The sequence below is a fragment of the Pogona vitticeps genome, chromosome 6 (assembly GCF_051106095.1).
Source record: "Pogona vitticeps strain Pit_001003342236 chromosome 6, PviZW2.1, whole genome shotgun sequence".
Taxonomy (NCBI): domain Eukaryota; kingdom Metazoa; phylum Chordata; class Lepidosauria; order Squamata; family Agamidae; genus Pogona; species Pogona vitticeps.
This window is the reverse complement of record NC_135788.1, coordinates 86,470,659-86,487,677: the sequence shown is the minus strand read 5'-3', so window position 1 is coordinate 86,487,677 and position 17,019 is coordinate 86,470,659. Positions and strand designations below refer to the sequence as shown.

Here is a 17,019-nt window from a genome sequence, read left to right as displayed (position 1 = left end):
ATCCAACAGAAAGCATTATTTGCCCCCCAAAATAAGCTATACTGTATAATTCTATTGCAGGCTGTTTACAGCCGTGACACTATATAGCTGATCTACAACATTTTGTAGAACCAGTATGCTGTAACTCAGAATAGTGCAAACGTCTGAAGTGGAACACAAATCAACATAATAGCTTTAACAGATACAGAAAATGACAGAAGTCAATTTTAATAAATCATAGGATTATAGAGCTAGAAGGGACCCCAAAGGCCACTGAGTCCAACATCCTCTAAAGCAAGTTGTTGACTTGAAATAAGGTTGCTGACAAAATAGAGAAAAAATGTCTTGGCCTACATCCAATAGCTCTTCAGAGATTGCAAACGTTTGCAGATTCTATACACCCGGTGTACACATTTGTTTTTGTGAACATGAGAAAGCACACTGGAAATGTATAAGATATAAGAGGTAGAAGATAAATGCTGTTGACAGGTCGCAGCACTTAGGAAATATGACTGTCATCCCACCCCAGTTGTATATGTATATATGTATATTTAAGTATGCATATATAATGTTTCCTTAAGAGATTGCAATTAGTCCCATGCATTGCAATGTTTAAAGTAAGCAGTAATATCATAAGATGCAAAAAAGCCCAAAATAATGAATTCAGTGTGCAACGGCTTCCCAGTTATCAGTTGGAAGGATGCCCTATTCTTCTGTCCACTTCACACCAATAAACATGTACCCAGACTGAGCTGTTCCAACCTCTTATCATGCTTTTATTCAAAAATGCCATCTAAGCTGAAGGCTTCAGTTTCCCAGTGTTCTGCCATTCTGCCACTTCACCCACATTTCTTGTTGCTATTCTCGACAACTGGCTCAAGAGGAATCCCTCCAAAAGGGCTAAAATCCCTTCTCAGTTTAAGTCATACACATCTTACCAAAATTCCAAGGTTTTTCAGAAAGAGCTTAATTAGCCTTCACTTCTCATTTGCTAAGATTGGGTCATGCAGAAATAGAGGCTTGTAAGCCTTGTTCTGTCCCCAGAAGTATTTGATACTGGTCAGTGCCAAAGCAGAGAACCACTCTTTTCCAAGCCATCTTTCCCCATCTTAGTTGCCCTTTTTTTTTTCCTTCAGCATCTTCAGGAAAGATCTCATGAAATCCAGGAATGTTTTATTTTTCAACTATGTCCTGTCTTCTGGAGTCCTAAAGAAGTCCCAAAATCCCATTTGCTAGGACTGCTATAATGGTCCAAAGCCAAAATCCAGTCCAATGTGGTTTAATGTACTCATTAAAGTTGTCTCTTCCTTCAGACCTCACACTTTAAACCAAGAACATGCTTGTAGGCCAGTGTTTCCAAACCTGGGGGTTATGACCGCCCCCCCCCCCGGGTGTCACAAAGTGTTTCAACCTTATATGTGTTGTAGCTCTTACTTAATAAATTCTTCCTTGAATTTCAGAGTAATATTGAAGTTAGCATGTACGTGCATGTATGATAAACAGGCCGGGGGGGAGCCTCTACTTTATGAAAAGGGATGACTTCAGCTATTAAAAATGTCTTTTTATGCAAATATGACCGGGAAAGTCGCTGGTTACTTAGCTATTATAAGAGGAGGGCACAACTCAAATTGGGTTTACTACATTCTATTTCAGTAAATTCTATTTCAAAACTGAATGCATGTGTGCATTAGATTGTCTATTACCGAACAGCTTGTTAGTGTGCATTACTGGGACAGATCTACTAAGCCAAGGCATGCTACAGAAAAGGTAGAAATATAGCTCAGAATACACAAGACAGCACATATGTCTCCCCTGAAGAGACTAGTTAATCCAGTATAGATACTGACAGTATCAATTCTACCTTGTACAGATGTATTTAAGTTATCTCTATGTTGCCTTTTTAAATGTTGAACCCAAGGCTTTCTAAAGAAACTATGGAAGAGACTCTGCTTGTCTGATACAAATCTTTTGAATGGTGAGTGCAATTTAATGGAAGGAGAGGATCCCACAGCAAACAGAAGCACAGATCTTGTACTCCCATCAAAAGAGGCATAGAACTGAAGCTACAAAACTTGTACAGTAAAGAAGGTAGAACACAGAAGAGCTTCTGACTTCTGGAGGCTACTCCCCTTTAAATTATAGTACTGTATATGATTAGCATTCCAGTCTACACTGCTGCTCACTCCCCGCACACAGCAATGAGCTACAATCATACAGCTGGATGTGAAGATTCTGTGTATTAAGGAGGATGAAAAAGCTAAGAGTTTATGAAGTTCAAGACACATTGACATAAATAGGAACCAGTCATTTAAAAAAAAAAACTTGATAGGCTAGGATAATAATTTTCAAACTGAGTCTCGGATTGCAAAATCCCCTGGGACGTTACCTTAGTTTGCTGTTGTCATTATTATTACCAGCACTTACAATGAACACCAGAGTGGCTGGGTTTTTTAAGTCACAAGAGTCATTCTACATAAACAAGTAAGCCTAGCTGAATTAGGGCACGGCTTAAAACATGCCAAAGCATGCTTTGAGATGCACAGGGAACAAAATATTTTGCAAAGACATCAACATAGAAAGGTTTATTTCAAGGTGAAATCTCAAACCTATTTGTGTTAGTCCACCAGTACATATTAACTGAGGTAACATACTCTACACACTTTGCAACAGAAAATATAATGCAAATCCATATTTGATTATTTAGCAAAAAGTGTTATTCCAGGAAGAGAATCAATGTGTAGGGTGAAATATCTATGGCAAATTTGCATGCTCGTGTCGACATGTTCTCGTAACTTCTCAACAAAGCTTGTGTCTTCCTTCCACTAAAATATCCTGGCACACTAATGCGGTGGTGCCCCTTTACAAAATAGGAGAGCCTTGAGCTTTCCTGATTAGAGCTTTCTAACCAGTAGACTCTGCTCCCTAATCTCATGACCACTGATAGTTAATTTTTCATTTTCATAACTTTTTCATGAATCATGTATCTTGTTTTTATTTTGTGACTGTTTTAATTATCAGGGAGCTGCCTTGACTCTTGCCACTAGGGAAAAAAGATGGCACACAGTTGCAATAAACAAACAAGTAAGTAAGTCTGGAGTGACTGTACTCTGCTCATGTTCAAAGACACCTGCCATACATGAAACAGTTGACATGCAAATGAAGAAATGTAGTGTAAAAACTGAAACATTGCATATCAAACCATGTGCGCCCTTGACAGGGGCTGGCCTTGATGATCCATAGTGTCTTTTCCAGCTCTGCAGTTCTAAGATATAACTGTAGAAATTCCAATTATAACTAAGTATGATACATGAACTAGCAAGTCCTTAACATGCCACATCTTCTTGTCAACAAATAATGTGACGTGGTATTTTTCTCAGAAGCAGCAGAAAAGAAAAACTGGGGCCAAATATAAAATCAAACAGGTATGGTAACCAGGGGGGGAGAACTGATATATTTCTGTTTAAATACTCTATATTAAATGCAGAACCATGAAATATAGTGTATTACAAAATACACTGACATATATATGTGCATATCTATGTATCTATATCTGAAGATAGACAGACACACATTTGCACACACACGTGTGTGTGAATACACAGACCAGACTATGGGTACATCTGCTGCTCACTGGTGGTTCCATCTATCCTAGATACAGGTATTGCTTTCTCTAGGAAAACAAATTTAGCAATCGGAAAGTCAGTATTTAAAGACATGGAATTGTACAAACAGTAATAGAACTCTCTCCAAATACTACATTATTGCTTATTTTTAAAGAAAGATAGCATGAGTGGTCAAAAGAAGACCTAATAACAGGTATGAAAATGGCAGCCAGATTAATAATTGTGAAAAACTGGAAATTGAAGTATTGCAGTCTGTTTTTGCTTTCACAGAGAAAAGTGCCATTTTATTGTTGATATTCTGGTGGTTTTATGTTTTTTTTTAATAGTTTTACACCTTTTAGTTATTTATCTGTTATTTTGTTTATTGTGAACTAACCAGAATAGTGCATCACTAATTTGTGTGTGTGTGTGTGTTTTCCTACAGAAACACACACCATATCATTAGTATGATGCACTATTCTGGTTATATAAAATACAAAGGTCTTTTTTAGCTTATTGTAAACTAACCAGAGGCCATCGAGTCAAAATCTTGACATTATGTTTACAATGAAAAAAATTAGATACTTGAAATTGTAAAATCAAGTTCCAATAACACATCGAAATTTTTTCAACATGGATAAGTAGAAAATCCCACAATAAATTGCATTCCCTCCCAACTGTTTAGGCTGCAATAGTCAAAGCAGATGTAGCTGATTTAATAGACAACAATAGTAAAATCTACATTAAATATCTAATTATGAGGGTCAAATAATCTCTAAAAACCTTAAAAGGGCTTTTCCCCCTTGTATTCCAACCCCATATACTCAGACTCATTCATAAACATTCCAAAGACCTGAGCAGTTGTAAAATCAGACATTTTTAGAACAGCCATGTCACCCTCCCTCAAGACTGGAATTTCACCCCACTCCATCTCATCCTATTAAAACTACCTTTCAATGCCTCAGGCAAATATACAACCATCTAGACCAGACAACTGGATTTCTGTACACTGTTGGGTTGCTCTCATTCACCTGAGCAATGCTAATCTGGTTTTCATTTTTTTAAACCAAAACAAAAGAAAACATTAAACTGGGAACATTTTATGTTATTTTTAAGAACTAGTGAAATACTAGTACCTGCTCAACTTTGAGAAAGAGGAGCTGAGATCTCAATTATGATGAAGGTTAGTGATTAACTAAACAAAACTTAATTTTGTTCCTGAGATTAATTTTTGCTCCAGAGACTATAAAGACCCACCTGCTGAACTTGGCTGGAAAGCAAGGAAAATGCAAACAAGAGCATGCCACCAAGTATGAACAGGCTGCAATTTTTCACTACAGATTAATAACAATCAACTATTCTAGAAAATAGAGGATTAATTGCTAGATTTATTAGTAAGACACCAATTGTGGCCCTCCAGGTGTTATGAAACTGCATTTCTAAGTATCTCTTACCATGAGCTAAACTGACTGAAGCTATCAGGAATTATGGACCACACCTGCTTGGCCAAAGTTGACCATCCCAGTTCTAGATGGATAAGAGCCCTAAAAACACCTCACTTGAAAAGATAATGGCGTAAATCCTAGAATTTAGGCCATTTAACCCTGGTAAGTCAACACTTAGTGAAGTCTCATTGATTCAGCAGGTCTACTGTAGCTGGAACTAACAAGTAGATTCAGGTTTATGTATGTATAGGAAAAAAAACTCATTTTAATGTGTAATGCTTTTTTCAGATCACCATAGTCTTATGAGAACTTTAGGCAAGTGAAGCAGGCCTAGAAAACATCATGTTACAAATATATATCAGACTTCAAGGTGATACAGTTTTCTTTGTCCTAATCCACGGGCTGGCAATTTATGGCGCTCCACAAGCTATTGAACTGCAACTCCCATGATTGCTAATCAATGTAGCCAGTGGTGAAGAGTGATGGGGACTCAAAGGGACACCTTTTGCCTACACAATATCTGTAACATTTGGTGGGCCACAGTTTGCCTACTCCACATCTAAAAAGATGGCTACAATTTGGAAATGAAAGTAAAAGTCTACAGTTCAAAATACACATTTTAACCTATACTGTACGACAGGTTAGAAACAGAAGATAAGTAAGGAGGTAGCTATGAGTAGATCCATACATGGTCTTTAAAGTCAATACTTCTGCAACATATTACCCTCATCAACTGCTAGATAGCAGGTTTAGGTATCTGGCTGCAGAGCCAGAGGTTGAGAGATCGCTTGCCCACTGTATCTCCCTGACAGGAGCTGGACTTGATGATCCATAGGGTCCCTTCCAGCTCTGCAGTTCTATGATAATGAATGTTTTCTATGAATAGATTTATTGTTCATCAACAGTATGCCACCAACCCAAATTCTGGAAAGTAAAAAGCTTATGAGTTTATTGGCAAATAAACAATGCTAATTAAAATAATCAAATCAGACAATAATTGATTTAACTCAGTGGTTCCCAACCTAAGGCCCCCAGATGTTCTTGGACTACAACTCCCACAAATGGTGAAGGCCTCTGGGAGTTTTAGTGTAAGAACATCTGAGGACCCAAGGGTTGGGAACCCCTAAAAAGATAACATTAAAGGCTTAATAAAAAGTTGGACAATATATTGAGTATTTGATTAGTAGAAAGTGTTTCCATTATTAAGAAAAGTTATTTAACTCAAATTGCAGTTTCTTTACCAATTAAAATAATCAACATTAAGATCACATCACATAACAAAGCTTGAAGGAGCAAGAAATATTTGCTGGATATCTTTTGTCCCAGACAGTACAGCTGAGCTACAGTGGATTATTAGGTATTTCCTCCTTCGGAGATGGCACTAAACAATTCATAATCATAATAAAGACTTGAAAAGAACAAGTTGCCATTGTAGCTCTCTAAAGGAAAGAAGCAGCCAACAGCAAGCAGTAAAAATAGCAGCAAACTGACTTTCCAGCCAATTGATTTCAGTGACTTTTGGGAAACAATCCTGATTTTGCTTTAAAAACTTCAACGCTAAAAAAATTTGCATTTTCTGAAAGTCACTACTGAGACCACTTCCAACATTTTATAGTGATTTCCTCTCTCATTCACTTACACATCCCTTTCCCTGATAATCCTACCTTCTCTTTACTGCTCCCTTAATCTTCCAATAAAAGAAACACACAAAACTAAATTAATGTTTGCTGAAGACTTCCAGTTCAAACAAGCAAGCTTGTATGCTTCAAAATATTCTTTCTCCATGAAGTAACAAGGAAAACACTTAACCAATTACCTTGTTTCTGCAGACTGAAATTCCCTTGCTACTAATTTATTCTCCCTATCATTTAATCTGTGTGTTTTCCCTACTGAACAGATATTAGAGGACAAGGTTTCATGTAGTTACCATGCTGTTTAGTGAAGCAAGTCTTATTTAGCCTGCAGTTCGCCTTGCCAGCATAAATGGAAGTTGTTGTGCTTAGCTTGGTGGCAAGAACACTCCTGTTCTTCCATTACGGCTGAGGTACAAGAAAAATGCAAATGTATTAAAATCTGCCATCAAGTATCTTTTTATTAGACCCAAATACACATGAATGGGGAATAGAAAAATATTTCTAGACTTCCAAAGATCAGGCTGCAAATATCCCACAGTCATGTGGCACTTGGTATCATAAAACCTCAAGAGACAACCTTCCTATTATTTCAGCTTTATTCGTCATGGCCTTCTGCATAAAGGACATACCTCCAAAATTAGACAGAGCTAAATAGGTATAGTTGCTTTCTGAGGCAATTGCTATGGGTCTCTGATGACGGAGCAACTTATCACTGCAGTTTTTTGCAATGTAAGTACAGTAGTGTATATACAAATGTGTTGAATGTAACCAAGGAAAGTTAGGCATGGGGTAAAGGAACATTCGCCAAGTACTATACATTCACATACAGGTTCACTTGTTCCATCAATTTAGAGCTGTGGTCTCAGACACACCGGAGCTCCCTCCACCAAGGCAAAAACAGCCAAATGAATTAGCACAGTTTACTCTCCTCACAACCAGATGTAATTTATGGAAATGAATGAGCAGAGAATGGTTCCATTGATAAACAAAAAGAAGGAAAGAATAAACCTGCATAAGACAAGCAGGCAGGCAGAAAAACAGAGACTTGCCATAGCCACCACCAAAACTGGCTAACACCACACAGTATGTTTCTGCTTGAGGCTAACAAACAGGGTGAGGTGGAAAATTAACTCCGCCTCTTAAGCCTGTTGTCATCTCCTATAGCAACTGTTTGTCCCTCTCAACTAGAATCAATCACATGTAAAATAACAGGTATCACAAAATCCATTTCCTGAACAGAATGTGCTTGTTGCCAACAAGCATTTAAGGTAACCAACCTACAACAGGACCCTTTGAAGAACAACTGGCTTCAGGGTTGCATTTACATTTTATGAGTTCTGAAGGGCATCTTATACCAAGACATCAGCAATAAGAATTTGCTGGCATTTTCAGTTGTTTATTGATCCAGAAGTTAATTATTAGTCTTTACTACACTAGAATATCTGTTCAAAGTAACAGTGAATAAAGTGTGTGCCATATACATATAATAACCACAAAGTATGTGTTACCAGCATTCCAATGGCCATTTGTAAAATGTTCAATAGTAGCCCTAGAAATCAAAAAGTTCCAGGAATATGGATAAGTAAGCAAGATGGGAGTGGAAACAAGTACCACTCCTGCACTTTTGGAACAAGAAACAAGAGTCCAATCATTAGTTATGGAACATTTTTCTTAATATATATTGTTTTCCCTTCTGGATGATGTTATCTTAACAGAGGAGGATGGAACAAATTTAAAACTGAACGCCACCAGTAAGCTCCTCTCTTTGGCTAACAGATTACAGGTTTAAACAAAAGCAAAAGGAAGCTCTTAATCAAGCCATCTGAGATGTTGCCATGTCATCAATGAGATCAATTGAACTGGCAACTCCTGCACCCTCCACCCAACAACAAAACTGAAATAAAGCAAAAACAAAAAAACTGGGGAATGAGGAGCTGAAGGAAAACAATATTTTCTGCATTTTGCATTTCTTAAAATAGTTCCCACCCACAGCTGGGTTATAAAGAATTCCTTGACAACAAATGAACTTTTACTTTGCTAGCAGCAACAAAAGTCAGGAGATAATCAAGAACCTAGCACACAGCAATTTCTGACTGCTTTGCCTTCCACACAGAGATAGGCCTGTTCTCCATACTGAGAGAATGAATAGGTTTCTCTGGGCTTTGATTTTTTTTTTTTTTTAAAGAGCAGCATATGTCCCTTCGATATGGTGATCTATTTGGAGTTTCGTCAGTGGTAACCTTTCAAGATTTCAGTATTTTTTTTGTTTTCCATTAAGTAAAGCACAGCCAACTGTGACTACATAGGGATGGCCTTGGTCAAGCCCTCTTTTCCCAACTTCAAGGCCTACTTGTATGGCAGGAACAACTTCCTAACTCTCAGGGCTGTTGACAGGAAGGAATAAGATCATTATGATATGAGAGGCCTATTAAGTCAATGCTCTCTCTGTAAGCTTCTCAAAAGTCATTTGGCAAATTAGTAAAAAGATACTCCCTTAAGTGCTGGCCAGGTGTGTGTGTGTTTAGTCGTTTAGTCGTGTCCGACTCTTCGTGACCCCATGGACCAGAGCACGCCAGGCCCTCCTGTCTTCTACTGCCTCCCGGAGTTGTGTCAGGTTCATGTTGGTTGCTTCAATGACACTGTCCAGCCATCTCATCCTCGGTCGTCCCCTTCTCCTCTTGCCATCACACCTTTCTAACATCAAGGTTTTTTCCAAGGACTCTTTTCTTCTCATGAGATGGCCAAAGTACCGGAGCCTCAGCTTCAGGATCTGTCCTTCCAGTGAGCATTCAGGGTTGATTTCCTTTAGAACTGATAGGTTTGTTCTCCTTGCAGTCCAGGGGATTCTCAAGAGCCTCCTCCAGCACCACAATTCAAAGGCATCAATTCTTCGGCGGTCTGCTTTCTTTATGGTCCAGCTCTCACTTCCATACATCATGACAGGAAAAAACATAGCTTTGACTATTCGGACTTTTGTTGGCAAGGTGATGTCTCTGCTTTTCAAGATGCTGTCAAGATTTGTCATCGCTTTCCTCCCAAGAAGAAGGCGCCTTTTAATTTCAGGGCTGCTGTCTCCATCTGCAGTGATCATGGAGCCCAGGAAGATAAAATTTGACACTGCCTCCATATCTTCCCCTTCTATTTCCCAGGAGGTGATGGGACCAGTGGCCATGATCTTAGTTTTTTTGATGTTGAGTTTCAGACCGTTTTTTGCACTCTCCTCTTTCACTCTCATTACAAGGTTCTTTAATTCCTACTCACTTTCTGCCATCAGAGTGGTATCATCTGCATATCGGAGGTTGTTGATATTTCTTCCGGCAATCTTAATTCCGGCTTGGGTTTCTTCCAGTCCAGCCTTCCGCATGATGTATTCTGCATATAAGTTAAATAAGCTGGGGGACAATATACAGCCTTGCCGTACTCCTTTCCCAATTTTGAACCACTCAGTTGTTCCATGACCAGTTCTAACTGTTGCTTCCTGTCCCACATATAGGTTTCTCAGGAGATGGATAAGGTGGTCAGGCACTCCCATTTCTTTAAGAACTTGCCATAGTTTGCTGTGGTCCACACAGTCAAAGGCTTTCGCATAGTCAATGAAGCAGAAGTAGATATTTTTCTGGAACTCTCTGGCTTTCTCCATAATCCAGCGCAAGTTAGCAATTTGGTCTCGAGTTCCTCTGCCTCTTCGGAATCCAGCTTGTACTTCTGGGAGTTCTCGGTCCACATACTGCTGAAGCCTACCTTGTAGGATTTTGAGCATAACCTTGCTAGCGTGTGAAATGAGTGCAATTGTACGGTAGTTGGAGCATTCTTTGGCACTGCCTTTCTTTGGGATTGGGATGTAGACTGATCTTTTCCAATCCTCTGGCCACTGTTGAGTTTTCCAAACTTGCTGGCATATTGAATGTAGCACCTTAACAGCATCATCTTTCAAGATTTTAAATAGTTCAACTGGAATGCCATCACCTCCACTGGCCTTGTTGTTAGCCAGGCTTTCTAAGGCCCACTTGACTTCGCTCTCCAGGATGTCTGGCTCAAGGTCAGCAACTACATTGTCTGGGTTGTCCGGGATATCCAAATCTTTCTGATATAATTCCTCTGTGTATTCTTGCCACCTCTTCTTGACGTCTTCTGCTTCTGTTAGGTCCCTCCCATTTTTGTCTTTTATCATGTTCATCTTTGCGCAAAATGTTCCTCTAATATCTCCAATTTTCCTGAACAGATCTCTGGTCTTTCCTTTTCTGTTATCTTCCTCTATTTCTTTGCATTGTTCATTTAAGAAGGCCCTCTTGTCTCTCCTTGCTATTCTTTGGAAGTCTGCATTCAAGTTTCTGTAACTTTCCCTATCTCCCTTGCATTTTGCTTCCCTTCTCCTCTCTGCTATTTCTAAGGCCTCATTGGACAGCCACTTTGCTTTCTTGCATTTCCTTTTCTTTGGGATGGTTTTCGTTGCTGCCTCCTGGACAATGTTACGAGCCTCTATCCAAAGTTCTTCAGGCACTCTGTCCACCAAATCTAGTTCCTTAAATCTGTTCTTTACTTCCACTGTGTATTCATAAGGGATTTGGTTTAGATTATACCTGAGTGGCCCAGTGGTTTTTCCTAATCTCTTCAGTCTAAGCTTGAATTTTGCTATGAGAAGCTGATGATCAGAACCGCAGTCAGCTCCAGGTCTTGTTTTTGCTGACTGTATAGAGCTTCTCCATCTTTGGCTGCAGAGAATATAATCAATCTGATTTCGATATTGCCCATCTGGTGATTTCCATGTATAGAGTCGCCTCTTGTGTTGTTGAAAAAGAGTATTTGTGATGACCAGCTTATTCTCTTGACAAAACTCTATTAGCCTTTGTCCTGCTTCGTTCTGAACTCCAAGGCCAAACTTCCCTGTTGTTCCTTTTATCTCTTGGCTCCCTACTTTAGCATTCCAGTCCCCTAGAATGAGAAGAACATCTTTCTTTGGTGTCAGTTCTAGAAGGTGTTGTAAATCTTCATAGAATTGTTCAATTTCAGTCTCCTCAGCAATGCTGGTTGGTGCATAAACTTGGATTATTGTGATGTTGAATGGTCTGCCTTGGATTCGTATTGACATCATTCTATCATTTTTGAGATTGTATCCCATTACAGCTTTTCCCACTCTTTTGTTGACTATGAGGGCTACTCCATTCCTTCTACGGGATTCTTGCCCACAATAGTAGATATGATAATCATCTGAGCTGAATTCGCCCATTCCTGTCCATTTTAGTTCACTGATGCCCAGGATGTCGATGTTTATTCTTGCCATCTCCTGTTTGACCACCTCCAGCTTCCCAACGTTCATAGATCTTACATTCCAGGTTCCTATGCAGTATTTTTCTTTGCAGCATTGGATTTTCCTTTCACTTCCAGGCACGTCCACAGCTGAGCGTCCTTTCGGCTTTGGCCCAACCACTTCATTAGCTCTGGAGCTACTTGTACTTGTCCTCCGCTCTTCCTCAGTAGCATGTTGGACGCCTTCCGACCTGAGGGGCCCATCTTCCAGCGTCATATCTTTTAGCCTTTTGTTTCTGATCATGGGGCGTTCTTGGCAAAGATACTGGAGTGGCTTGCCAATTCCTACTCCAGGTGGATTGCATTTAGTCGGAACTCTCCACTATGTCCTGTCCGTCTTGGGTGTCCCTGCACGGCATAGCCCATAGCTTCTCTGAGTTACTCAAGCCCCCTCGCCACGACAAGGCAGCAATCCATGAAGGAGGCTGGCCAGGTAGCAAGGGTCAAATATTATGTTACCATTTTAAAGCTTCTTAAACCCTTACATAATTGAAATTATACAGAGTAATAAGGTAACACAGTAGTAACAGAACAGTACAGTGGAACCTCTATTTACGAACGTCCCTAAATACAAACATTTCAACTTACGAACAGTTCCATCCACAAAATTTTGCCTCTACTTGCGAGCAGCGCTTCAACATACGAACGAAAAAAGGCAGGGGGAAAGGGCGGGAAATTTAAATTTGCTAACCGTTGGTGGTGAAGAGGCTGCTGCTTTGTAGCTCTTTCGCCCCAACGGTTAGGAAAAGGGAGGCTCAACCTCCCGGGTTTCCACCGCTGCCGGGAGGCAAGCCACCAGACCATCCTGGCTGGGCTCAGCCTCTCAGGCTTCCAGCGCCGCTGGCAGCGGCTTTCTCGGGGCTCATCGCAAGCGCCGCCTTTCTCCACCGCAGCGCGGGTCATCTGCCACCATGGGAGGCTTTCCTGGGGCTCACCACAAGCGCCGCCTCTCTCCACCACCATCCACTGCTGGGCCAGGGTTTCTGCACCGCTGACGCAGGCTTTCCCAGGGTAGACCAGCACAGAAACCCTGGCCCAGCAGTGGATGGCGGTGGAGAAAGGAGGTGCTTGTGGCAAACCCTGGCAAAGCCTCCAATGGCGGCAGAGAAGCCCTGACCCAGCAGTGGCAGCTGGAGCCTGGGAGGCCTCCTGGCAGCAGCAGTCACAGCAATGAAGGTAAGGTGCTGCTTTTTGGTTTTTAAAAAAAAATTGTCTTGCAGGGTGGGATTGGGCTGGTGGGGTTATATTTCTGTTTATTTTTGGATTTGTTTTGGGTTTTTTTTTTGGAGCCCATGTTTTATTTTGGGGGGTATTTTTTTCTTCGGCCAGAACGGATTCATCGGTTTGCAATGCATTCCTATGGGAAATGGTTCTTCTACTTACAAACATTTCAACTTATGAACATCGTCTGGGACGGATTAAGTTCGTAAGCAGAGGTTCCACTGTACAACTACTGTATTATAATGATCCTGCAGACATAAACACCACAGATATAAGGTAATTTCTTGTTTCTGCAATGCCATTGCTTCAGCTGATTCCTCTTGACTCCTGCATTTGAGATCCGGAAAAACAATGTGATCCCTGTAACCTGACTGTGGGAAGCTCCTAATTAGTTGTCAAGGGATAACCAACAAATCAGGTGTGTGAACTCAACCGCACAAAGAAAGAAAGAAAGAAAGAAAGAAAGAAAGAAAGAAAGAAAGAAAGAAAGAAAGAAAGAAAGAAAGAAAGAAAGAAAGAAACAAACAAACAAACAAACAAACAAAGAAACAAAGAAAGAAAGAAAGAAACAAAGAAAGAAAGAAAGAAAGAAAGAAAGAAAGAAAGAAAGAAAGAAAGAAAGAAAGAAAGAAAGAAAGAAAGAAAGAAAGAAAGAAAGAAAGAAAGAAAGAAAGAAAGAAAGATTTATGCTGTTACCTCAGACTCAAAGATTACCTCACTAACTTTTAATCACAGTTCCACAGACACGGGTTGTGTTTCATGTATACTAGGACTTCAGGGCAGAATGAAACTATGCAAGATGGTCATACATTAGAAGAGCATCCATCAAGTCAAATCAAATCAAATCCAACCCAAACTCTCTCCAAAAGCAAAATTGACTGACTGAAGCTATCATACTTTGGGCACATCATGAGAAGACAAGGCTCAGTGGAGAAGACAACAATGCTATGGAAAGGTGAAGGCAGCAAAAAGAGAGACCAAATACAAGGTGGATTGACTCAGTAACTGAAGTCACAATCTTGAGTTCGCAAGAGTTGAACAGGGCTGTTAACAATGGGACCCACTGGAAATCCCTAATTTATAGGGTTGCCTTAAATCAGAAGTAACTTGATGGCATATAACAATAACAACAGAAAGAAGTATATGTCCATTTTACTTATACAATAACTACCACATGTAAAAGACAAAAGCGCACTAAAACCAGTTGTGTGCATTCACAGAGACCACAAAGAAGAATCAGAGATTCAGTGGCTGATATCCAGTACTAAACTGTAACTAGAGTACAGTAGGCTCACTGAATCAGTGGTCATTGGTGGTCAAAACCTAAATATGTTCCATTTAATCAATGGGGTTACTTTAGTTGTGACTGTGACAACCCCAGACCTACTGGAGTATATCACCCTTTAACTAAGCTGCCACCAACCATTCCCTATAAGAAGTCACACAGACCAGGAATGGATTTTTAACAAACAAAAGAACAAGGTTTATTTAAATAACAAACAGGGTAAATAAAAAGATCAAGTAAATAAGATACTGTAACGTGGCTTAGTCTCAATCATACATACAACAGTTTGGTTCACACAGAACACTTTAAAGTAAAGCACAGACCCTGAACCTATCAGTTCTGGCTACCTATAAAGAAACCTGAACCTATCAGGTATGTACTAACTGACACACAGTTGTACTCAGTCTGACACACAGACTCCAACTCTCTTCTTCTCCACACAAGTTCCAAACATATATACAGTACAGCTCCTCCCCCTGATGTCCCGCCTTCCACTCCCCATAGGATGGAACTTTCCCTCCAAACCCATGACAGACAGGTACCATCAAGTGCTGTATGTGACACCTCCCCTCTTTATAAGTTGTTTTGCAGGGGAAAAGCTAAAGTGCTTTTCTCCAAAGAAACAACCAGGATCAAAACACACAAAAACAGTTATACAATAACACAATCCCATACTTACACTCTAGGTTAAACATATTACTTATGCATTTAAACATTAACCTTTACAATACATTAAGTTACCTTTATTAATACAAACCAAGCCTGTTAAAAAAAAAAACAGGTACATTTAACTTTTGGTCACCAAAATATACATAGTCCATGTTTCTTCGCCGTCTTCACTCTTCGGGTCTTCTTGACAAGGCGTCAGCAACACAGTTCATTGACCCTCTGACCACCTTCACTTCAAAGTCATAATCTTGCAGGTTTAAAGCCCACCTCATAAGTTTACTATTGTGGGTTTTCATTGTCTTTAACCACTGCAGTGGTGAGTGGTCAGTGCACAGAACAAAATGTCTTCCCCAGATGTAAGGTTTGGCCTTCTGGATCGCGTATACTATGGCCAAGCACTCCTTCTCCACGGTTGCCAAATGTCTCTCACCTTTCTGGAGTTTCCTACTCAGGTAGGACACTGGATGCTGGTCACCATTTTCATCCTCCTGGCAAAGAACTGCTCCTACCCCGCTGTTAGACGCATCGGGGTAGATGATGAACTCCCGGTCGAAGTCAGGAGCACGCAGCACTGGATAATTGATGAGCGCCTCCTTCAACCTCCGGAACGCCTCCTCACAGTCGCTGGTCCACGGGATGCGGTCATCAGTCTTCTTCCACGTCAGATCGGTCAGCGGAGTCGCCATCTCGCTAAACCTTGGAATGAACTTTCTGTAGTAGCCCACCAACCCAAGAAATGATTTGACTTTTTTCTTGGTGTTGGGCCTGGGCCAATCACGAACGGCTTCTATCTTGGCCTCTAGGGGTTTGATCATTCCTCCCCCTACTATGTGACCCAAGTATTTTATTTCTGGGCTACCCAGCTGCAGTTTGTTCTCTTTGCAGGGCCTAGGCCAAAGCACTTCCTCCCCTGGGTTAAAGTGCCTCTCCCTGGCTTTCTGGTCATACTAGGTTTTCTGTCTAACCTTCTGAGCTTGCAGGTTCTCTGCTGCTAGCTCCAGGTTTCTCTTTAGGTCATTCATTAAAGAGTCTATATATGTCACAACGTCTTGTGGGTCATCCTGGGTGATCTGCTCCCAATTTTGTTTGATTAAATCTAGTGGACCTTTCACCCTTCTCCCAAACAAAAGTTCAAACGGACTGAACCCGGTACTGGCTTGGGGCACTGATCGATTAGCAAACAAAAGGGATTGCAGCTTCTGGTCCCAATTGTTTGGATTCTCTGCCAAGTAAGCCCTAATCATGCGCATCAGAGTCCCATTGAACTTCTCCGTTAACCCATTACTTTCAGGGTGATAGGCAGTGGTTTCCTTGTGTTTAATTCCACAGATTTGCCATAACCGTTTCATGAGCTTTGATGTAAACGATGTGCCCAAATCTGTGATTATTTCTGAGGCAAATCCCATCCTGGACATATACCCCACCAAGGCATCTGCCACTGTGTTAGTTTCAATGTTAGTCAAGGGAATGGCTTCGGGGTACCTCGTGGCATGGTCCACAATGGTGAGAATGAACCTGTTCCCCCTCTTTGTGGCCTTGGGCAAAGGTCCCACAATATCCACTCCTATACATTTGAACGGGGTGTCAATCACAGGCAAAGGGCACAACTTCGCTTTGGTCCTGTCACGGTTATTCCCCTGCCTCTGACACACATCACATTGTTTACAGAACTCCTTGATCTGCTTCCCTATTTCAGGCCAGTAAAAATTTTGTGTGATTCTCTGCTGGGTTTTGTTCACCCCTAAGTGTGCAGCAAACATGTCAGAGTGCCCCCTTTGTAAGATCATGGGGCGATACTTTTCAGGTACCACTAGCTGACTTCTGATCCCATCTCCCCCTTTTGAGATATTCATTAGGGTCTCTCTATATAAAATTCC

The 17,019-nt window shown here is 40.6% G+C and overlaps 1 protein-coding gene and 1 long non-coding RNA gene across 2 annotated transcripts in view; one reads left to right on the top strand and one right to left on the bottom strand.

The window, feature by feature from the left end:
• Nucleotides 1-17,019, bottom strand: part of MYO1D (myosin ID) — a 218,128-nt gene that overhangs the window by 179,021 nt on the left and 22,088 nt on the right. The window lies entirely within an intron of this gene.
• Nucleotides 8,581-12,773, top strand: LOC144583612 (uncharacterized). The gene is made up of 2 exons (XR_013537512.1): nucleotides 8,581-9,169; nucleotides 12,401-12,773. It is a non-coding gene; the product is annotated as an uncharacterized LOC144583612 (long non-coding RNA).